The sequence below is a fragment of the Salvelinus namaycush genome, chromosome 32, assembly GCF_016432855.1.
Source record: "Salvelinus namaycush isolate Seneca chromosome 32, SaNama_1.0, whole genome shotgun sequence".
Taxonomy (NCBI): Eukaryota; Metazoa; Chordata; class Actinopteri; order Salmoniformes; family Salmonidae; genus Salvelinus; species Salvelinus namaycush.
The window spans coordinates 25541710-25561213 of NC_052338.1; the positions used below are offsets into that span (position 1 = coordinate 25541710).

At 49.1% G+C, this 19504-nt stretch overlaps 1 pseudogene; it reads left to right on the forward strand.

The window, feature by feature from the left end:
* Nucleotides 1-3254: 3254 nt before the first annotated feature.
* Nucleotides 3255-18654, forward strand: LOC120027072 (annotated as a pseudogene).
* Nucleotides 18655-19504: the final 850 nt, after the last annotated feature.

Consider the following 19504-nt stretch of genomic DNA (forward strand, 5'->3'; position numbering starts at 1 on the left):
GGCTAGAAGACCGGTGACGTCGACTGCCGCCCGAACAAGGAGAGGCGCCGACTTCGGCGGGAGTCGTGACAGTACCCTCTCCCTGAGCGCGCCGACACCGGCCTCGGGGACGACCCGGAGGGCGAGGTGCAGGGCGATCCGGCCGGAGACGGTGGAACTCCCGCAGCATTGAAGGGTCCAACACGTCCTCCACTGGAACCCAGTACCTCTCCTCCGGACTGTACCCCTCCCACTCCACGAGGTACTGAAGGCCCCTCGCCTGATGCCTCGAATCCAGTATGGAGCGAACGGAGTACGCCGGGGAACCTCCCGCACCTCAGACTCCTGGAGCGGGCCAGCCACCACCGGCCTGAGGAGAGACACATGGAACGAGAGGTTAATACGGTAATCGGGGGGAAGCTGTAACCTGTAACTAACCTCGTTCACTCTCCTCAGGACTTTAAATGGCCCCACAAACCACGGACCCAGCTTCCGGCAGTGCAGGCGGAGGGGCAGGTTTCGGGTCAAGAGCCATATCCGGTCCCCCGGTGCGAACACCGGGGCCTCACTGCGGTGACGGTCTGCGCTGGTTTTCTGGCGCAGCACGGCCCGCTGGAGGTGAACATGGGCGGCCTCCAGTCGTCTACCGCAGGAGCCTCAGTCTGACTCTGATGCCAAGGCGCCAGAACCGGCTGGTACCCAGTACGCACTGGAAGGGGGAGAGGTTAGTGGAGGAGTGGCGGAGCAAGTTCTGAGCCATCTCGGCCCAGGGCACGAACGCCGCCCACTCCCCTGGCCGGTCCTGGCAATAGGACAGCAGAAACCTGCCCACAGGTTCACTGCCCACTGGTTCACTCTCTCCACCTGCCCATTACTCTCGGGTTGAAACCCCGAGGTAAGGCTGATCGAGACCCCCAGACGTTCCATGAACGCCTTCACCGACAGGTGCGACCAAGGCCGTTGTGGAACGGGTAAGGGGTATAGCTTCCCTCTGGGCGGGTGACTAGGAGCCTTACACTGGGCGCACACCGAGCAGGAGGAGACATAAACCCTCACGTCCTTGGCCAAGGTAGGCCACCAGTACTTCCCACTCAAACAGCTCACCGTCCGACCGATCCCAGGATGACCAGAGGAGGGTGACGTGTGGGCCCAATAGATCAACCGGTCACGGACAGTAGATGGAACGTACAGACGCCCAGCGGGACACTGGAGGGGAGCGGGCTCTGCACGTAACGCCTGCTCAATGTCCGCGTCCAGCTCCCACACTACCGGCGCTACCAGGCAGGAGGCCGGGAGTATGGGAGTATGATCCATGGGCCGCTCCTCTGTGTCATACAGCCGGGACAGTGCGTCTGCCTTCACATTTTGGGAACCTGGTCTGTAGGAAAGAGTGAAAACAAAACAGGTAAAAAACATGGCTCACCTTGCCTGACGAGGATTCAGTCTCCTCGCTGCCCGAATGTACTCCAGGTTGCAGTGGTTAGTCCAGATGAGAAAAGGGTGTTTAGCCCCCTCAAGCCAATGTCTCCACGCCTTCAAAGCCTTGACCACAGCCAACAGCTACCGATCCCCCACATCATAGTTTCGCTCCGCCGGGCTGAGCTTCCTCAAGAAGAAGGCACAGGGGCGGAGCTTCGGTGGCGTGCCTGAGTGCTGAGAGAGCACGGCTCCTATCCCAGCCTCGGACACGTCCACCTCCACTATGAACGCCAAAGAGGGATCCGGATGGGCCAGCACGGGAGCCAAGGTAAACAGAGCTCTTAGGTGACCAAAAGCCCTGTCCGCCTCAGCCTACCACCGCAAACGTACCGGTCCCCCCTTCAGCAGTGAGGTAATGGGAGCCGCTACCTGACCAAAACCCCGGATAAACCTCCGGTAGTAATTGGCAAACCCTAGAAACTGCTGCACCTCCTTTACCGTGGTGGGAGTCGGCCAATTACGCACGGCTGAAATGCAGTCACTCTCTATCTCCACCCCTGAGGTGGAAATGCGGTACCCTAGGAAGGAGACGGACTGTTGGAAGACCAGGCATTTCTCAGCCTTGACGTGCAGGTCATGCTCCAACAGATTACCAATTACCCTGCGCACCAGGGACACATGCTCGGCGCGTGTAGCAGAGTATATCAGAATGTCATCAATATACACCACTACACCCTGCCCGTGTAGGTCCCTGAAAATCTCGTCTACAAAGGCTTGGAAGACTGATGGAGCATTCATCAACCCAAACGGCATGACAAGGTACTCATAATGGCCTGAGGTAGTACTGAAAGCCGTCTTCCACTCGTCTCCCTCCCGGATGCGCACCAGGTTGTAAGCGCTCCTGAGATCTAGTTTGGTGAAGAAGCGCGCCCCGTGCATTGGCTCAATCGCTGTGGCTATGAGAGGTAGCGGGTAACTCTACAGTGATCTGGTTTAGACCTCGATAGTCAATACACGGGCGCAGACCTCCCTCCTTCTTCTTCACAAAAAAATAATTTGAGGAGGCAGGTGAAGTGGAGGACCGAATGTATCCCTGACGCAGGGATTCGGAGACACATGTTTCCATAGCCGCCGTCTCCGCCTGTGACAGGGGATACACGTGACTCCTGGGAAGTGTGGCGTCTACCAGGAGATTTATCGCACAATCCCCCCGTCAATGGGGTGGTAATTGAGTCGCCTTCTTTTTGGAGAAGGCGAGAGCCAAATCGGCATATTCAGGGGGGATGCGCATGGTGGAGACCTGGTCTGGACTTTCCACCGTAGTAGCACCAACGGAAACCCCTAAACACCTCCCCGAGCACTCCCGCGACCACCCCGTGAGAGCCCTCTGTTGCCATGAAATGGTGGGGTCATGACGAGCTAACCAGGGAAGGCCAAGTACCACGGGAAACGCAGGAGAGACAATGAGGAAGAGACTGATTCTCTCCTCGTGACCCCCCTGCGTCACCATACCCAGGGGAGTGGTGGCCTCCCTAATCAACCAGGACCCTAATGGTCGACTGTCCAGAGCGTGAACTGGGAAGGGCCTAACCACTGGAACAATGGGGATCCCTAAACTATGGGCGAATGCTCTGTCAATAAAATTCCCAGCCGCACCTGAATCGACGAGCGCCTTATGCTGGGAATGCAGGGAAAACTCAGGAAATTTTACATGCACAAACAGGTGTACAACAGAGGGCTCTGGATGAAAGTGGTGCAGGCTCACCTGGGGTGACGCCAGAGTGCCCTGCCTGCTGCCTCAACCCCCAGAGGAACCAACCCGGCACCGACTGGCAGTGTGACCTCTGCGGCCACAGATGGTGCACGTGAAGGCCCCTCCTCCGGCCTCCTTGAGCGCAGCACATCCCAGCTCCATAGGCACCGGAGCGGTGGTGCTGGGAGAGGGAACCAACAGAGCCCTCTCTGGACGTCCGCGGGTGACCAGCAGGTTATCCAACCAAATTAACAGGTCCACCAGCTGGTCGAAGGTGAGGGTGGTATCCCTGCATCTTCGCGCAGGCTGCAGCGGTAGTGGTCGATAAGGGCCCTGTCATTCCATCCATCGACGGCGGCCAGGGTCCGAAATTCCAGGATGAACTCCTGGGCGCTCCTCGTCCCCTGCCTCAGGTGGAAGAGGCGTTCACCATTCAGACATGGAGGGAACAGAGGATAATATACACGTAGAGTGATGAGGGGATGTAAAACAAGTGTGCGGAAAAACAAGACAAAACAAATGGAAAATGAAAGGTGGAGCGGCGATGGCTAGAAGACCGATGACGTCGACCGCCGAGCACCGCCCAAACAAGGAGAGGAGCCGACTTCGGCGTAAGTCGTGACAACAAGAAAATGTGGAATTACATTTTTGTAATATAGTACGTCTGTTTACTCCAATTTTCAGTGCTCTTGGCAGATGCCAGTGTCCTAAAACCAAGGGTTTACATTGTCATTTAACTCTGCTGTGTTATTCCATTAGGGAGCTAGCGCATAGCCTCTGGTGTCCCATCCAAGACCCACATGATGATGCTCCGTCTCTCTCTTCGTTATTTCCCTCGCAGGGGTTCACATCGCCCGCAAGACCGACAAGATGGGGATGTCTTCCGACACAGCCGAGGTCTTCTTCGATGACGTGCACGTGCCCTGCAAGAACCTCATTGGTCAGGAGGGGATGGGCTTCACATATCAGATGCTGCAGTTCCAGGAAGAGAGACTTTGGGCGGTGGGCAATAGTAAGCAAACCTCTCCAATTCAGTCCTGTTTCTTTCCTCCCTCCCCCACTCTGCCTCTCTCTCTCCTTCCTACCAATACTCTACTCTGTCTTTCCGTCTGTGGGGGTTTTCCGGTATTCCTTAAAGTGTTTCTAGTTCAAGGAGAGACGTTGTCAATTTGAAACTTAATCCAAACGTAATTTTTCATAATGGGTTCAAAGGGTTTCCGCATGTCAGCTAGTGTGACAAAAGAAGGAAGTTCATAGCCAGGGTAAACCAGTTCAGAAACATCACAGTCAATACAGTTACACAACATTTGTTTTTCCACTGCAGAGTTGACTTACAGTTCATTCCACGAACATTCTGGACATTCAGATTGGTAATTTTGCTCAGGAAATGAAATCTAATTCATTTAGGCATCTAATCGGAAAATAGTTCCCATTGTCGCACTTCATAGACGAAATACATGTGGTTTCCATGGTTTTTAAGAATGTGGCCAAGGTAATAACTGTAATTGAATGACCCCAGTGTTATTTGTCGATTTGCGCTTTTCTGTTTTCTTTTTAATACGCGTGACGTCAGGTTACTGTCTACTAGAGGAGGCGCTGATGAGTGGCGGCAGGTACTGTAGCCTAGTGGTTAGAGCTTTGGGCCAGTAACTGAAAGGTTCGAATCCCAGAGCCGACAAGGTGAAAAATCTGCCAATGTGCCCTTGAACAAGGCACTTAACCCTAATTTCTCCTAGGTTGCATTGAATGGCGGATCCTGTCCATGACCCTGCTCTCCGACAGTGTCTCAGGGAGAGTGGGATGTGGAAAAAACACAATTCCAATTCACACATGCATATTAAACCACACTTGTATATGTGCGAAATAGGACAAATATAAGCACCCACCAAATTACTATTATTATTTAGACTGGGCTTGATAACAATCAGTCTGAGTAGCTTCTTATCCTTCTATTCATTGACTGTTACACTAAACACAAACCCATAGACACACACCGACACACACACACACACACACACACACACAAACATATAGACACACAGACACACAAACATATAGACACACAAACACACACACATATAGACACACAAACACACACACATATAGACAGACAGTTATATCTGTATATGCTCGTTGATTTGTATCATCCACCCACTTCTAAGTTAAAACTAGTTTCACACAAAGAGGGGAAAAAATAGGACATGAACTTCCTCACACACCAACTTAATCACAACCTCTGCGTGCTCCACCCTCTGTAATACAATTGACAAACAACATATATATAGACCCGTTTCCCGGCCGCATCATGAAAAGTAGTGCGCGCAGTTTGGAATCAGAAAGCTCTTTGTTTACCTAGGAGTGGATACGATCACATGCAACTTCAAATGCAGCTCATGCAAGTTAACAAACATGTAATCAAACAGGTAATCATCGCAGATGTCATCAGAGCAGTTGTTCTCAAATCTGTCCTCTAGGACCTCCAGACTTTCACAATTTTGTATTAGCCCTGAACTACTGTAGCTCACCTGATTAATCTAATCAGGGGTTTGATGATTAGTTGTCAAGTTGAATCAGGTGTGCTCGCTCTGGAATAGATCAAATCCATAGAATGGCTGGGGGTCCGCGCGGAGAGGATTGAGAACCACTGCATCAGAGGTTGATTACCTAGCAAGCTAGCAAGTAGTGCTGAGCAAATCACGTTGTTTGATTTCGATATTTTTTTTAAACATTAAATGCGCTATGCATTATGTGGGTTGAATGATGTAACAACACAGAATAAAACAATTAATAAAAGTCCCATGATGGTAGTGACTGCCCATTGCTGCTTATCACTTATTAACCACAGTTTATTCACAACTTTAATTTAATAAAATATTTCAGTTGTTGCGTATGTTACATTTGTTTTATTTGATGACTTTATTATTTAATTCTAAGTTATCATCTCTATAGAGCTGCTGTCTGACAAAATCAGGTTAATTAGTTCTTTAAAAATGAAAAAAGGTCAAACATCACTAACAGAGCTAGGTAAAGCCAGAATAATATACTTGTTGAACATAGCTATAAAGGGGAAAGGGGGATACTTAGTCAGTTGTACAACTGAATGCTTTCAACTGAAATGTGTCATCCGCATTTACCCCAACCCCTTCAGTCTTGTGCGTTTTCGTGGTCATCACTCACTCATTGTTAAGTTTGTCAAGGTCCTGACTTTAGCGTTAGCTATCCTGCTACAGAGCTTGTTGGTGCGGGAATGCACACATTAAGTTTCAAATTGTATTAGTCTTATATACGGGATACACATGGTATACACCATTCAACGAAATGCTTACTTGCAGGTTGCTTCTCAACAATGCAACAACAATAAGAAATAATAAAATATAAGAATATGAACATAAAGTAAATGTCTCAGTTGAATAAACATTTTAGCACAAGTATAATACAAGGAGTCACAATTTATAGTCCAATATTTACACTTCTTTTGGGGAAGGGTGTTTAAATTGTGCAGTATTTAGCAATTATTTATCAATTCGGGTAGCAGCAGTTGTGATGTGTGTGTGTGTGTGTGTGTGTGTGTGTGTGTGTGTGTGTGTGTGTGTGTGTGTGTGTAAGGTGCAGAGAATCAGAGCAGCTGGTCAGTCCAGTTCAAGTGTTCAGGAGTCTCATGGCTTGTATACTGAATAAAAATATAAATGCAACATTCAACAATTTCAAAGATTTTACTGAGTTACAGTTCATATAAGGAAATCAGCCAATTGAAATAAATAAATTAGGCCCTAATCTACTGATTTCACTTGGAATACAGACATGCATCTGTGGTTCACAGATACCTAAAACTAAAAAGGTAGGGGTGTGGATTAGAAAACCAGTCAGTATCTGCTGTGACCACCATTTGCCTCATCTCTTTCGCATAGAGTTGATCAGGCCTGTGGAATGTTGTCCCAATCCTCTTCATTGACCTTGCGAAGTAGCTGGCTATTGGCGGAACTGGAATACGCTGTCGTACACGTCAATCCAGAGCATCTCAAACATACTCAATGGGTGACATGTCTGGTGAGCATGCAATAGGCTTGAATATTTTCCTGGTATTTTACATGTTCCATCCCGAGAATAAATCACTTTCTCCCAGGTAACCCGGTATTTCCCTCCAAAACCGGAAGTGTCATTCAAAAGCTTATAAAGCATATAAATAGGCCTGTGTCTGTATTTGAATAGAGCTTTGATCGAAAATTCAAGCCTGATGCTACCTGAGTCTGATCATCCGTACATTAAATACATTTTATGAGTCCTACATTAAATACATTTAATGAGCCCAAGCCCAAAAAATTGTGCCATTATCCAATAGGATAGAATAAATGATACAGGTTACTGCACATGACATATGTGTAATAACGTGCGTCTCGGTGAGAGGTGTAGGAGTCAGGCGCAGGAGAGCAGGGATTACTAAGAAGCGTGTTTAATATAATAATTAATTATACATAGTGCACCAATACAAAATTGGCACAGATCTGTCTATATAAGGTCCCACAGATCACAGTGCCTAAATAGTGAAAACAAAACAGAAACTCGTGCCAAACGCACGGAGGAACAAACTCAGTTCCGAAAATAAACTACACGTGCGTAATAACGAGAACGAGAAACATCAACGATAAACGAGCGCAAAATACCCACAAACTTAATCCCGCACGAAATAAGGCAGGTAACAGGTGCCCTATATACACACAGAAATAAACGCAATTGAAACCAGGTGTGAAAAGGAACACAGACAAAACAACCAGAAAAGGAAAAAGGGATCGGTGGCGGCTAGTAAACCGGCGACGCCGAGCGCCAAGTGCCGCCCGAACAGGGAGAGGAGTTACCTTCGGTAGAAGTCGTGACAGTACCCCCCTCCTGACGACGCTGTCCTCGAGGACGACCCGGAGGACGAGGCGCAGGGCGATCCGGATGGAGGCGGTGAAACTCCCTTAGCATAGGTGGATCCAGTACGTCCTCCACCGGCACCCAGCATCTCTCCTCCGGACCGTACCCCTCCCAGTCCACGAGGTACTGAAGACCCCCAACCCGACGCCTCGAGTCCAGTATGGACCGAACTGCATACGCCGGCGCCCCCCCGATGTCCAGGGGGGGCGGAGGGATCTCCCGCACCTCATCTTCTTGAAGCGGACCAGCCACCACCGGCCTGAGGAGAGACACATGAAACGAGGGGTTAATACGGTAATAAGGGGGGAGCTGTAACCGATAACACACCTCGTTTATTCTCCTCAGGACTTTGAATGGCCCCACAAACCGCGGACCCAGCTTCCGGCAGGGCAGGTGGAGGGGCAGGTTTCGGGTCGAGAGCCAGACCCGGTCCCCCGGTGTGTACACCGGGGCCTCGCTGCGGTGGTGGTCGGCACTGGCCTTCTGCCGCCCTTCGGCCCGTTTAAGGTACCCGTGGGCGGCCTCCCAGGTTTCCCTTGAGCGTCTCACCCAATCGTCCACCACAGGAGCCTCGGTCTGGCTCTGATGCCATGGGACCAGGACCGGCTGATAGCCCAACACACATTGGAAGGGCGACAGGTTCGTAGAGGAGTGGCGGAGTGAGTTCTGGGCCATCTCTGCCCAGGGGATGTACTTCGCCCACTCCCCTGGCCGGTCCTGGCAATACGACCGCAGAAACCTACCCACATCCTGGTTCACTCTTTCCACCTGCCCATTACTCTCGGGGTGAAACCCAGAGGTAAGGCTGACCGAGACCCCCAAACGTTCCATGAACGCCTTCCACACCCTGGACGTGAACTGGGGACCCCGATCAGAAACAATATCCTCAGGCACCCTGTAGTGCCGGAAGACGTGAGTAAACAGGGCCTCCGCCGTCTGTAGGGCCGTAGGGAGACCGGGCAAAGGGAGGAGACGACAGGACTTAGAAAACCGATCCACAACGACCAGGATCGTGGTGTTGCCCTGTGATGGTGGCAGATCGGTCAAGAAGTCAACCGACAGGTGTGACCAAGGCCGCTGTGGAACGGGAAGGGGTTGTAACTTCCCTCTGGGCAGGTGCCTAGGAGCCTTGCACTGAGCGCACACTGAGCAGGAGGACACATAAACCCTCACGTCCTTGGCCAAAGTGGACCACCAGTACTTCCCACTAAGACATCGCACCGTCCTACCGATCCCCGGGTGACCAGAGGAGGGGGACGTGTGAGCCCACCAAATTAGCCTGTCTCTAACCTCCAGCGGAACGTACACCCGTCCCGCTGGACACTGTGGTGGAGTAGGCTCAACACGTGAGGCTCGCTCAATGTCTGCGTCCACCTCCCACCTCACAGGTGCCACTAGACAAGAAGCCGGGAGGATGGGCGCAGGATCGATGGCCCGCTCCTCCGTATCATATAGTCGGGACAGTGCGTCTGCCTTAGCGTTCTGGGAGCCTGGTCTATAGGAGATGGTAAACCTAAATCGGGTGAAAAACATGGCCCACCTTGCCTGACGAGGGTTCAGTCTCCTCGCTGCCCGAATGTACTCTAGATTACGGTGGTCAGTCCAGATGAGAAAAGGGTGTTGAGCCCCCTCAAGCCAATGTCTCCACACCTTCAGGGCTCTGACAACAGCCAGCAACTCCCGATCCCCCACGTCATAGTTTCGCTCCGCCGGGCTGAGCTTCCGAGAAAAGAAAGCACAGGGGCGGAGCTTCGGTGGCGTACCCGAGCGCTGGGAGAGCACGGCTCCAACCCCAGCCTCGGATGCGTCCACCTCCACTATGAATGCCAAAGAGGGGTCCGGATGCGCCAGCACGGGAGCCGAGGTAAAAAGAGCCTTCAGGTGACCAAAAGCCCTGTCCGCCTCAGCCGACCACCCCAGACACGCCGGCCCCCCCTTCAGCAGTGACGTAATGGGAGCAGCCACCTGCCCAAAACCCCGGATAAACCTCCGGTAGTAGTTGGCAAACCCTAAGAACCGCTGCACCTCCTTTACCGTGGTTGGAGTCGGCCAATTACGCACGGCTGCAATGCGGTCACACTCCATCACCAACCCCGATGTGGAAATGCGATACCCAAGGAAGGAGACGGCCTGTTGGAAGAACAAGCATTTCTCAGCCTTGACGTACAGGTCATGCTCCAACAGTCGCCCAAGTACCTTGCGCACCAGAGACACATGCGCGGCGCGTGTAGCGGAATAGACCAGAATATCATTGATGTAAACCACCACACCCTGACCGTGCAGGTCCCTGAGAATCTCGTCTACAAAAGATTGGAAGACTGCTGGAGCATTCTTCAACCCGTACGGCATGACGAGGTACTCATAATGGCCGGATGTGGTACTAAACGCTGTCTTCCACTCATCTCCCTTCCGGATACGCACCAAGTTATATGCACTCCTGAGATCCAGTTTTGTGAAAAACCGTGCTCCGTGAAATGACTCAATCGCCGTGGCAATGAGAGGTAGCGGGTAACTATACCCCACCGTGATGGAATTTAGACCTCTATAGTCAATGCACGGACGCAGACCTCCCTCCTTCTTCTTCACAAAAAAGAAACTCGAGGAGGCAGGTGAGATGGAGGGCCGAATGTACCCCTGCCCCAGAGATTCAGATATGTATGTCTCCATAGCCACCGTTTCCTCCTGGGACAGGGGATACACGTGACTCCTGGGAAGTGCAGCGCCTACCAGGAGATTTATCGCACAATCCCCTCGTCGATGAGGTGGTAATTGGGTCGCCTTCTTTTTACAGAAGGTGATAGCCAAATCGGCATATTCTGAGGGAATGCGCACGGTGGAGACTTGGTCTGGACTCTCCACCGTTGTAGCACTGATGGAAACTCCTACACACCTGCCTGAGCACTCCTTCGACCACCCCGGTAGAGCCCTCTGTTGCCACGAAATCCTGGGGTTGTGACGGGCCAACCAGGGGATCCCCAACACCACCGGAAACGCAGGAGAATCAATGAGGAAGAGACTAATTCTCTCCTCATGACCCTCCTGCGTGACCATACCCAGTGGAGCCGTGGCCTCCCTGACTAGCCCTGACCCTAATGGTCGGCTATCTAAGGCGTGCACTGGGAAGGGTTTGTCAAGCTGAACAAGGGGGATCCCTAACCTGTGCGCTAAACCGCGGTCAATAAAATTCCCCGCCGCGCCTGAATCTACTAGCGCCTTATGCCGGGAAAGAGGGGAAAATTCAGGAAAAACAATCCATACATACATGTGACCAACAGGGGGCTCTGGGTGAGTCTGGTGCCGACTCACCTGAGGTGTCCGAGCAGTGCTCGGCCTGGCGTCTCGACTCCCTGGAGGACCCCCCCAGCACCGGTCAGCAGTGTGCCCTCTGCGACCACAGCTGGCACAGGGAAGGCCCTCTCCTCCGGTCGCCCTCGCTGCAGCACCTCCTAGCTCCATGGGTGTTGGAGTGGTGGAGCTGGGGGATGGAACTGACAGAGCCCGATCTGGACGTCCGCGGGTCGCCAGCAAGTTGTCCAACCGAATGGACATGTCGATCAACTGGTCCAAGGAGAGGGTGGTGTCTCTACAGGCCAGCTCCCTACGGACGTCCTCACGCAAACTACACCTATAGTGATCGATCAAGGCCCTGTCGTTCCATCCCGCGCCAGCGGCCAAGGTCCGGAACTCTAGAGCAAAGTCCTGAGCACTCCTCTTCTCCTGCCTCAGATGGACCAGCTGTTCACCCGCCGCTCGACCCTCAGGTGGGTGATCGAACACGGCCCGAAAGCGGCGGGTGAACTCTGGGTAGTGGTCCCTCGCCGAGTCAGGATCGTTCCATACCGCGTTGGCCCACTCCAGGGCTTTACCTGAGAGGCAGGAGACGAGGGCGTTCACGCTCTCACCTCCCGAAGGAGCCGGACGAACAGTCGCCAGGTATAGGTCCATCTGGAGTAAGAACCCCTGGCACCCTGCCGCCGTCCCATCGTACTCCCTCGGGAGGGCGAGTCGAATCCCACTGTGCTCAGGCAATGAAGGAGAGGGTAGTGGTACTGATTGGGGTGTGGCTGATAAAGGTGTGGGAAGGCCACCTCTCTCCCATCTTTCCATCGTCGCCATCACCTGATCCATGGCGGTCCCCAGCCGGTGTAACACTGCCGTGTGGTGTTGAACTCGCTCCTCCACTGACCCTGGGAGTGCGTCTGCTCCTGCTGACTCCATATATGGTGCGGGATTCTGTGATAACGTGCGTCTCGGTGAGAGGTGTAGGAGTCAGGCGCAGGAGAGCAGGGATTACTAAGAAGCGTGTTTAATATAATAATTAATTATACATAGTCCACCAATACAAAATGGGCACAGATCTGTCTATATAAGGTCCCACAGATCACAGTGCCTAAATAGTGAAAACAAAACAGAAACTCGTGCCAAACTCACGGAGGAACAAACTCAGTTCCGAAAATAAACTACACGTGCGTAATAACGAGAACGAGAAACATCAACGATAAACGAGCGCAAAATACCCACAAGCTTAATCCCGCACGAAAGAAGGCAGGTAACAGGTACCCTATATACACACAGAAATAAACGCAATTGAAACCAGGTGTGAAAAGGAACACAGACAAAACAACCAGAAAAGGAAAAAGGGATCGGTGGCGGCTAGTAAACCGGCGACGCCGAGCGCCGAGTGCCGCCGAACAGGGAGAGGAGTTACCTTCGGTAGAAGTCGTGACAATATGACAGAAAAACATAAAAGTTCATAGATGTAGCTAACTATATGCTCGGGTAAATAAATGAAACTAGCTCCAATAGGCTAATCTTTTTGAGTGTGAACTGTATTACTGAACTATATTGTATTATACTGTATTATATGGACTGGAATTAAGCACATCATTCAGACCATGATAAAGCGAGATGTCACATACGATTCTGGTGCAGCAGATCAAGGCAAAGGCAAAAGGATGGATACTTTGAAGAATCTCAAATATAAAATACATGTTGATTTGTTTAACACTTTTTTGGTTAATACATGATTCCATATGTGTTACTTCATAGTGTTAGAAAACCCTGGAATGAGTAGGTGTGTCCAAACTTTTGACTGGTACCGTATGTCTATATATCAATCTAGAACAGGATGATCTATTTTGGATGCAATTTGAATGGAGTTGAGAGAGAGAGACAAAGAATGCGAAAGAGTGCACTGATTTAAAGCAACGTTAATCAAGTGATTACATTTACATTTACATTTAAGTCATTTAGCAGACGCTCTTATCCAGAGCGACTTACAAATTGGTGCATTCACCTTATGATATCCAGTGGAACAACCACTTTACAATAGTGCATCTAACTCTTTTAAGGGGGGGGGGGGGGGGGTTAGAAGGATTACTTTATCCTATCCTAGGTATTCCTTAAGGAGGTGGGGTTTCAGGTGTCTCCGGAAGGTGGTGATTGACTCCGCTGACCTGGCGTCATGAGGGAGTTTGTTCCACCATTGGGGTGCCAGAGCAGCGAACAGTTTTGACTGGGCTGAGCGGGAACTGTACTTCCTCAGAGGTAGGGAGGCGAGCAGGCCAGAGGTGGATGAACGCAGTGCCCTTGTTTGGGTGTAGGGCCTGATCAGAGCCTGAAGGTACGGAGGTGCCGTTCCCCTCACAGCTCCGTAGGCAAGCACCATGGTCTTGTAGCGGATGCGAGCTTCAACTGGAAGCCAGTGGAGAGAGCGGAGGAGCGGGGTGACGTGAGAGAACTTGGGAAGGTTGAACACCAGACGGGCTGCGGCGTTCTGGATGAGTTGTAGGGGTTTAATGGCACAGGCAGGGAGCCCAGCCAACAGCGAGTTGCAGTAATCCAGACGGGAGATGACAAGTGCCTGGATTAGGACCTGCGCCGCTTCCTGTGTGAGGCAGGGTCGTACTCTGCGAATGTTGTAGAGCATGAACCTACAGGAACGGGTCAAACAAAAAACAAAACAAAAGATTTTCTTTACAAATAAAGTCAGATGGAGATGGGTAAATTAGACACGCATTCTGTCTTTATATTACTGTAGCATAGGCCTACCTGTCACAAGAAAAAGTGACCATGATAAGATGACAGACATTGTGAATTGTGCTCCATACTGAGATGGGCTTTCTGTCTCCACCCTGAGCGTTGAGGAATCTTCATGCAGAGGCTGTATAGAAACCAGATTTAGACATTGCATATAATTTAACAGTTCCATTTCACGCCATGCTATTCATATAAATAATTTATTATAATTTACCGGTTTCTCGTAGTTATTTATTTAAAAGGGAGTGATTTTGGGAGGTAAATCCCGGGAAATCTTGGTAACCAGGTTCCCGCCATTCAACCGTGGTATGCAAGCCATGGAAGAACTGGGACATTTTTAGCTTCCAGGAATTGTGTACAGATCCTTGCGACATGGGGCTGTGCATTATCATGCTGAAACATGAGGTGATGGCGGTGGATGAATGGCACAACAATGGGCCTCAGGATCTCTTCACAGTATCTCTGTGCATTCAAATTGCCATAGCTAAAATACAATTGGGTTCATTTTCCGTATCTTGTCTGCCCATACCATAACCGCACCGCCACCATGGAGCACTCTGTTCACAAAATTGACATCTGCCATTTGCCTGGTACAGTTCAAACCGGGATTCATCCGCGAAGAGCACACTTCTTCAGCGTGCCAGTCGCCATCGAAGGTGAGCATTTGCCCACTGAAGCTGGTTACGACACCTAACTGCAGTCAGGTCAAGACCCTGGTGAAGACGGTTTCTGACAGTTTGTGCAGAAATTCTTTGGTTGTGCAAACCCACAGTTTCATCAGCTATCCGGGTGGCTGGTCTCAGATGATCCCGCAGGTGAAGAAGCCAGATGTGGAGGTCCTGGACTGCAGTTTTTACATGTGGTCTGCGGTTGTGAGGCCAGTTGGACGTACTGCCAAATTCTCTAAAACGACGTTGAAGGCGGCTTATGGTAGAGAAATTAACATTCAATTCTAAGGCAACAGCTCTGGTGGACATTCCTGCAGTCAGCATGCCAATTACATGCACCCTCAAAACTTGAGTCATCTTTGGCATTGTGTTGTGTGACAAAACTGCACATTTTAGAGTGGCCTTTTATTTTCCCCAGCACAAGTTGCACCTGTGTAATGATCATGCTGTTTAATCAGATTCTTGATATGCCACGTCTGTCAGGTGGATGGATTATCTTGGCAAAGGAGAAATGCTCACTAACAAGGATGTAAGCAAATTTGTGCACACAATTTGAGAGAAATAAGCTTTTTGTTCAGTGTAGATAGAAACTGTCTCTGAGCCTGTTGGTATCAGACCTCATGCTCTGATACCATCTGCCCGACAGTAAGAGAGAGAACAGCTCGTGGCTGGGATGTGTGTTTTGTCCTTCATGATGTTGTGGGCCTTCTTCAGGCATTGTTTCGAGAACATTTCCTGAATAGGTGGGAGCATGGTCCCAGTGATGTACTGGGACGTCTTAACCACCCGCTGGAGGGCCTTGCAGTCATAGACGGACCAATTCCCGTACCAGGTCGTGATGCAACTGTAATCCTCTCAAACGCTTGTAAACAAAAAATGTCTCTATTTTACTGTTCATTTCCCCTTCAGTTGTAACCATGAGGGACAACATCATCCAGGACACCATTCAGTACACCAGACAGAGGAAGATCTGCAAGATGTCTGTTCTCTACCACCAGTCAGTCCACTTCAGACTGGCTGAGCTGGAGACAGAGATCGAGCTGCTGCACTCCCTCCTCCATCGCTCCACAGGTGGGTCTATTCAAGATAAGGTAATGACTACATCTCTAATGGCACCTCATTCCCTATGTAGTGCACTACTTTTGACCAGGACCCATAGGGCTATGGTCAAATGTAGTGCACTACATAGGGAAATTGTGAAATGTAGTGCACTACATAGGGAATAGGGTGCTATTTTGGACTATGACTGATTTCCATGGGGAAATTTTGTTTGCGGTTGGGCCTTTTAATGCATACACACAGATTGTCACAAACCAGATAAATATAATCAGCAAGTGCAGGGTATATACGATTCAAAATGATGTAAGCCAAGGATCATCAACTAGATCCCGGCGCGGGACGATTTTTTCTTGAGCGGATGGTCAGGGGGCCGGAACATAATTACAAATAATTAGTAGACTGCAAATTGACCACATGAAGCCCAAACAGATATAATATTTGACTAAAACATAATAATTTCAAACCTTGATTACATTTGTATATGATCACATATATCTCTCTATTATGCATGGGAATACTTTGGAACAGATTTCCAAAATTAAAATCACTTGGAGCTGATTTGCTGGTGTTTTTAGTCTTTTATGTCCAACAACAAAAACTTGGGGGGCCAAATACATTCACCCGTGGACCAAATTCAGCTCGTGGGTCGCCAGTTGGGGAACCCTGTCGTAAGCTGTAAACTTTAGGCTAGCTGGACCTACTAGTGTTTGCAATGGTTCAGTAACACAACACGTAATCTAATGGTCATGAGACTGGACACATAGAGTACTGTTAGGGCCATGGCCTTTGGTGGGGTTTGAATAATGCGCAACCAATTTTGCAGACAGTAGTTTCAATGCACTAGTGCAGCTGTTAATTGCCTCATCGGGTATAGAAATCACTGTTGAGTCAGAGAGGCATCTGTTTGGCAGACACAGACTGAGGCCATTGGCCACGTACCGATTCTCCTATTCCATCCGTCTACACTGATCTGACAGGCCTCGATTGGTGAGGGTGAGCACTAAGGACTTAGGAAAGGAACCACCAAAGATGTTAGATACAGCCACAAACTTACAGCAACATCAATGAATTACAACTACATGTACAAGATGCATTTTTTGGCACCAACCTCTCCTTGTGTCCCCCCAGCTCTGTACATCAAGGGCAACGATGTGACTAAGCTGGCGTCCATGGCTAAGCTGAAGGCAGGCCATCTGTCCAGGTAGGTGGGGGACAGCTGCCTGCAGTACTGGGGAGGAATGGGCTTCACCAGCAATGTCCTCGTCAGCAGGTTTTACAGGTGAGTGGAGAAGAAGAAAATCTAAAAGAAGGTTCAGGACGGCAGCTTAATTCCCTGACGCATTTTGGAGCAAACTCTTTGTCAAAGAACTGAATAAACTCTGCGACACTTTATGTGGAGGTTACAAGTTCTGCTTATAAACCTGTCATAAGCCATTACTAAATGTTTTGTTTGCTAACCATTCAAGAAGTTCATATTATTTATATTATAGAATTTGTTCATGGATGTATTAACAAGTGCTACATGCATAAACTATGATAAGTTGTTTATTAGCTGATATGCAAATTAAGTGTTAGCAAACTCCAAAAGGGTTTTATGGAGCCACTGTCGAATGCTGTTCTTTCATTGGTCAGATGATGCAGTAAAGGTCTGTTTACTTCTCACAGTAGTCCACTACTGTATCGTTGTTACTACTGTACACTGATGTGGCAAATCAAGGCAATGAGACATGGGCTGTGTTTCAGAGCTTAGATGTTGCTAACACCTGGATAGGTATTTTAAGTATAAACTAACCACATCTATGTTATAGCAATTTGTCAGTCGATGACAGTCGATTACGTGGCACGCAACCATTGGTTGTTGTGTCGCCTCGCCTTAGAACGCACCCTAATTCCTATATAGTGCACTACTTTTGACCAGAGCCCTATAGGCCCTGGTAAAAAGTAGTGCACTAGGTAATAGTGTGCCATTTGAGACATTCAATGATAGGCATCTGGGGGTCAAGGGTCACTGTCACTGTTAGTTGAAAAGATCTCCGTTTCATCACTTCCACAAAACCTTTCTATGTACAAACACTGTTCATATGCAATGTGCAGATAGATAGTGTACGGAGGAAATTCATGTTTGGGCTAAACCAGTTGAGCAACCAACTCTCTGTTATTATCTATGCATTGTCACTTTAATAACTCTACCTACATGTACATATTACCTCAATTACCTCAACACCGGTGCCCCTGCACATTGACTCTGTACCAGAACCCCCTGTATATAGCCCCGCTATTGTTATTTACTGGTGCTCTTTAATTATTTGTTATTCTTATTTCTTACTTTTTTTTTGTGGTATTTTCTTAAAACTGCATTGTTGGTTAAGGGCTTGTAAGTAAGCATTTCACTGTAAGGTCTACTACACCTGTTGTATTCGGCGCATGTGACAAATACAATTTGATTTGATACATTTTTTTTGTCAATACAGTTACGCATCAGTGATGTTGACTTTACTACAGTAGTTCATTCCATGAACATTCTGGGTCGGATTGGTAATTTTGCTCAGGAAATGAAACTTTAATAATTGAAGCATCTAATCAGAAATAGTCCCCATTGTCGTACTTCATGGACAAAACTAGTACGTGGTTTCCATGTTTTTTAAGAATGTGGCCGAGGCTATAACTGTCATTGAACGACCCCAGTGTTAATTTGTTTTTCTTTTCTTTTTTATTCGCAGAGATGCCAGGTTATTGTTCATTGGAGGAGGTGCTGATGAGGTAATGCTGTCAATCATCTGCAAGTACATGGACACCCAACCCAAGGCCCCAGCCAAGAATTGATGTCACAGTGCCAGTGTCTCTTTCCCTTGTGCTACATGTCAATCCAGAACATTAGGCAGATTGGATTATGCTGAGCCGCTGGGCACAAGTCTATGGCCCGTGACATAAACGGACAAAAGCAGTGAGGGAGGAGCACTCTTCTCAAATTGAACAGTAATCTCCCCCACTCTGTCATTTTGCCAACAAGGCAGCATGGTACGTTGTCCAGAAACATCTCTTTCCATTAAATAAATGTTAGAATTTTCAAACAAGGCAGATAAAGTGTTTTTATCAACAGCAATCACTTTTACATTTACATTTAAGTCATTGAGCAGACGCTCTTATCCAGAGCGACTTACAAGTACATACATTCATACTTTTTTTGTACTGGCCCCCCGTGGGAATCGAACCCACAACCCTGGCGTTGCAAGCGCCATGCTCTACCAACTGAGCCACACGGGACCTTTTGCATGTGAAAACACAGAATCCTACTCATTACTCCACGTGGTAATTACGTGGCTTTTGTTTCGAGCCGACTTCGCCGTGGGCTTTGAACCGGGCACCTGGCTCACGCCGGGAGGCAGCCCGGTTCCAAAACGAATGGAATCAACTTTCACCCAGTGTAAAACACACCTACCCAGGACAGATGAATCAAATCCCCTCATTGTTCCTTTTCTTTCACTTATCTATAATGACTGGATAGGTGGTAGCGATACCTCAACTTAGTTTCCGCCATTTTGCTTACACCTATCCAGTCCGTGAAGGGGAGTGAACAAGGTCAGAAGGAACAGAAACATTTTCTGGAATTTAATGCAGCCTTGGAAATCAAAGAACTGAAGGGCAATTCATAAACTCTTAAGTTAATCCATTT